The 5,570-nt window shown below is 37.0% G+C and overlaps 1 pseudogene; it reads right to left on the bottom strand.

The window, feature by feature from the left end:
- Nucleotides 1–262: 262 nt before the first annotated feature.
- LOC129636926 (olfactory receptor 8J3-like) lies at nt 263–1,766 on the bottom strand (annotated as a pseudogene).
- Between the last annotated feature and the right edge of the window lie 3,804 nt (nt 1,767–5,570).

Genomic DNA, 5,570 nt, shown 5'->3' with positions numbered 1-5,570 from the left:
TGATTTTCACTAGCTGTTTTTCTAATTCATCCCCAAAATTTCTGTGGCAGTTGTCTCAATTTTTTCCATTTTTATATTAGAAAAAAGGGCTTGTATTAAAGATTTCTGTTTGAAGACTAGGACCTTTTCTCAAAACAGAAATTGTACAACAGGAAAATAACCCATTCATTTATCTTCTAATTTTGTTCAGACTATATGCCACACAATGGCAGCCTGTCTTCATCATCTCTTCAGTGACCTATAGAGTTTTAACATTGCATCACTAATTTGTCAGAAATATCCTCAAGGAAGCCTTCACGTCCTTGTTCCTCAGGCTGTAGATCATGGGATTCAGCATGGGGATCACCAATGTATAAAACATGGAGGCCATTTTATCAGTATCCAGTGAATGGTTATTTTGAGGCTGCAAATACATGAAAAACAGAGTTCCATAGAAGACTGACACAGCTGTCATATGTGAAGCACATGTGGAGAAGGCTCTTTTCCTTTCTCTGATGAACGTATCCTTAGAATGGACAAAATGATATTGAAATAAGATGATACAACTACAGTTATGGAAAACATCAGGCTTGTAGATGCAGATATGAATACTAATATTTCTTGTAATGAAGTATCATAGCAAGAAAATGCTAACAGGGGGACAGTAAAAATGATTGATCACATAGGAAGAACAATAAGACACAAAAAATACAACATGAAACTACAACAGCTGTAGAAAAGCTATAGAGGTACATGAGGGAAAGAAGAAGATGGCAGGTCCACAGAGGTACCACCATCAAGTAGAGCAGGGGGTGACAAATGGCTGCATAGTGGTCATAGGCCATCGCAGCTAAAATGAAAATTTCAGCTACAATGAAAAGCAAGTGTTGCGATCTTTTATAGACTGGGACCTGGGGGCTGGAGTCGATGAAAAGAAAGAGAGAAAGAAAGAGCAATATCCCTCGGGTTATGTGGAAAGCCAATAAAGCCCATACACAGGACTTGCACCGTTCATGAAGGCACAGGGCGTTCTCTCAAGGAGGTCTTGAAAGCCTGGGCAAGAAAGTGAGTTCAGTAGGCTTCCACACTCTGAAGAACTAGCCAGAGACAGAAAGAAGGACGCAGGGGACCCAAGCCTCTAGTGGAACAAGGGTATTTTATTAGCAGAAATGCATGCTTATATATCTTTAGTAAAATGATTACTAAACCATGAAATTCTACCAGTTGCAACAAAATGGATAGTCTATAAAGTACAAGGTCGCTGAAGAGAGTCACTGAAGGGAGTCATTGAAAGGAATCCAAGCAGGTGCTCTTTCCCATTATCTCAGTCCTGAGAACTGTGTGCAGCTCTACTCGTTCCTGTATTCCAGGAATTGATAAGGAACAGAGAGTCCTTAAGAAATGGCACACAAAGGAATAAAATGCAACATATTGGATACCTTAAAGTTGAACATCCCCTGATAATCAAGAACCCTCCTAGTTGGGTGGCACATTCTTAGAAGGAGGTGGTGCAGGTATGCATGTTTTTACTAAAAATTGATCAACACTTTAGGGGCAATGACAGTTGAATTGCCAGGATTGATGATAGCCAAGTGCCTGAGGAAGAAATGCATGGGGGTCTGGAGTTGGGAGTCCACACTGATGAGGGTGATGATGTTTGGGTTCCCTGTCACAGTCAGTCCATAGATGACCAGGAAGACAAAGAAGAGTGGGATCTGGAGGTTTGGACATTCTGAGACTCCTTTGAGGATAAACTCAGTTACTTGGGTAAAATTTAAATTAGCCATGTATGAGTTTGGAAAGTCATCTATATGGAAGAAAAAGAGACTTGGTTAGAAATTAAGGAATTATTTTCTAGGACTCTCAATAGATGGCAAAATCATCCCTTGGATGAGATTTCCTTGAATAATTTATTGAACTCATGTTTCTAGGTCTATTAAATCAAATTTGAAATCATCTATTAAAGAGAATATTTAAGTGTGGCAAATTAAACAGATGATCCAATATTATGAATATTTCGAAGATCCAATTCATTGAATTTTTTAATGGATATCTTATTAGCTTGAAAATATTTAAAGCCATGACTCATATCATGGCATCATATTAATATCTTCTGCACTGAGTGTGAGAAACTCTTGAGTAACTGTATGCTTCCAAATAATTCAATGTTCCTTGTGATCTTTAATTTGAAAATATTTGCTTCTTCTGAATAATGCATGATCTAGTCATTTTTAAATATTATTTAGTTGCTAAATCATGTCCAACACTTTTTTTTGTGTGTGTGACCCCATGGACTGTAGATTGTCAGGCTCCTCTGTCCCTGTGATTTTCCAGGCAAGAATACTAGACTGGGTTGCTCATCCCTCCTCCAGAGGATCTTCCTGACCCATGGATCAAACCAACGTCTCCTGCATTGGCAGGTGGATTCTTTACCACTCTACCACTGATCCAGTCACTATTCTGCTCTTTTCTTTATTCCATCCTTGTATTAACATTTATTCAATGTAGACTGAAATTGTGAATTCTGTCATTTTTACACTTTTGATAATTTCTATTACTGTAATAATGCTAAACATTTTATTTTCCTAAGGTTTCTCTGAAAATTACATTGCATATAGTTGCCAAAGAATCAGCATGGAATTATAATATAATATTTTCCTAGAAATATCTACTTGAAGGATGGCTTCCTGTTACTAACTAAGCCAATTATAGTCCCTTCTAACTTTTAATTGATTTCAGTAATGGTCTGTGGCCTTAAATATTCTATCACAGTCTCTTATATGAAAAGGTAAAATTTAGATTCAGAGAATCAACACTATTTCATCATTTAATATAAACTCTACCTTTTAACCAAAAGTTAATTATGTATATGTATAAAATAATAATAATAATAAAATGTACAGGATGATACTTTTGGAAATGGTGGATATGTTTACAGCATAGATTTTTGGTAACTGTATCACTAATATATACTTATCTTCAAATTCATCAAGTTGTATACATTAACCATGTACAGCTCTTTTATGTCAATCATAACTCAGTAAAGTAATTTTTAAAAGCTATGTATCATAAATGCCTGACCAGTAAAAGACCAGCGTTATTGACATATCTTCTCCTAAATAAGATTTTAAAAAGTTCTGCAATGAAATAAAAAATGAAGCAGTGATATAAAAACAATTGAAGAATTAAGGCAGTAATAACACTAAACAGTTTTGAGTATTTGATATTAGTCATTTCTGACTCCAAATCTTTCTTCCTCTTAATTATTTTGAGTTATACTAGAAGGCTGAGGGTCCAAGAATTGACACTTTCATACTGTGGTGCTGGAGAAGATTTGTAAGAGTCCCTTGGACAGCAAGGAGATCAAACCAGTCAGTCTTAAAGGAAATCAACTCTGAATATTCATTGGAAGGCCTGATGCTGAAGCTCCAATACTTTGGCCAACTGATGCAAAGAGCTGACTCATTGGTAAAGAACCTGATTCTGGGAAAGATTGAGGGAAGGAGGAGGTAGGGAGGTGACAGAAGATGAGATTGTTAAATGGCATCACTGACTCAATGGACATAAGTTTAAGCAAATTCTGGGAGATAGTGAAGGAGAGGGAAGCCTGGCATGCTGCAGTTCATGGGGTTACAAACAGCTGGACACAACTTAGTGACTGAACAACAACAATATAACCTTATTTGTTTCCTACTGGTTCCAAGAGATATTAAAGTTTCAGTTACTTTATTTTCCCCTTACCTCTGGACCTACTATTCCAATAATGAGAAAGAAACAAAGGGCTAGAATAAAACACATAAACAAGATAAGTAAATTACCATAAGTAAATTATACAAAAATGATGCATCAAGATAACTTAGGAGAATTACTTCTTAGATGTTTTTAAGATAATTCCTTTCTGATGGTGATATTTCAACTAAAATATAAGAATAAGAAGTAATCAAGTATTGAATAAATCACAGGAAGAATATGCCAGGATTCCAGGAATCTTTAAGAAATACATTAAGGATTATAAGAAAGAGTGTATTTCCTAAAGATGCTGTCCTGAGATAGAAAATCCTTTTTTGTGTTTGTTTGTTTCATGGGAACTTAATAGAGTCTAGTGTTTCCTTTAAGGCCAGAGTGACTGAATAATAGTGAGTATTAGTAAAATCAGATAATGTAGGTCACAATAAATATTTGGATTTTTTTCTAAGTAAATTGTAAAACACTGATAGGATTTACATTTAAAAAAAATAAGATTAATCTTGCAGTTACAAAGATAATGAATTATATGATTGGAAAGGGGTAGAAATTATATGTTGGAAGGGGGTAGAAAATATATGTGGGAAGGGAACAAAAAATCGAAGAGGGGAGTAAAATTTTAACAATGAGCTAAACAGTGTAACAGAATTTCTGGCAGAAGATAATAAGCCAAAGAAGAAAACTTGAAAATAGAGAGAAGAGGTAAATTTTACAATTGGAAGAAGAAAAAAGATAATATCTGCGACATAATCTGTGTTACATTAGGAACAGGAAAGGGATTTGATTTAGGTCAGACCTGAATGATCTAGTGGTATTCCCTGCTGCTGCTGCTAAGTCGCTTCAGTCGTGTCCGACTCTGTGTGACCCCATAGACAGCAGCCCACCAGGCTCCCCCGTCCCTGGGATTCTCCAGGCAAGAACACTGGAGTGGGTTGCTATTTCCTTCTCCAATGCATGAAAGTGAAAAGTGAAAGGGAAGTTGCTCAGTCCTGTCCGACTCTTTGCAATCCCATGGACTGCAGACTACCAGGCTCCTCCACCCATGGGATTTTCCAGGCAAGAGTACTGGAGTGGGGTGCCATTGCCTTCTCTGGTGGTATTCCCTACTTTCTTCAACTTAAGTCTGAATCTGGTAATAAGGAGTTCATGATCTGAGCCACAGTCAGCTACCAGTCTTCTTTGTGCTGACTGTATAGAGCTTCTTCATCTTTAGCTGCAAAGAATATAATCAATTTGATTTTGGTGTTGGCCATCTGGTGATGTCCATGTGTAGAGTCTTCCCTTGGGTTGTTGGAAGAGGTGTTTGCTATGACCAGTGAATTCTCTTGGCAAAACTCTATTAGCCTTTGTCCTGCCTCATTCTGTACTCTTAAGGCCACATTTGCCTATTACTCCAGGTATTTCTTGACTTCCTACCTTTGCATACCAGTCCCCTATAATGAAAAGGATATCTTTTTGAGGTGTTAGTAATAAAAGCTCTTATAGGTCTTCATAGAACGCATGGACCTTGATATTGAATGGTTTGCCTTAGAAATGAACAAGATCATTCTGTCATTTTTGAGATTGCATCCAGATACTGCATTTCAGACTCTTTTGTTGGCTATAATGGCTTCTCCATTTCTTCTAAGGGATTCTTGCCCACAGTAGTAATATAATGGTGATTAATGGACCTAACAGTCCAGGTTCCTATGCAATATTGCTCTTTACAGCATCAGGCTTTGCTTCCTTCACCTGTCACATTCACAACTGGATATTGTTTGTTCTTTGGCTCTGTCTCTTCATTCTTTCTGGAGTTCTTTCTCCACTAATCTCCAGTAGCATATTGGGCATCTACCGCCTTGGGGAGT

The sequence above is a fragment of the Bubalus kerabau genome, chromosome 22 (genome assembly GCF_029407905.1).
Source record: "Bubalus kerabau isolate K-KA32 ecotype Philippines breed swamp buffalo chromosome 22, PCC_UOA_SB_1v2, whole genome shotgun sequence".
NCBI lineage: Eukaryota > Metazoa > Chordata > Mammalia > Artiodactyla > Bovidae > Bubalus > Bubalus kerabau.
The sequence above is the reverse complement of the archived record's forward strand: the minus strand, read 5'-3'. Positions and strand labels throughout refer to the sequence as shown.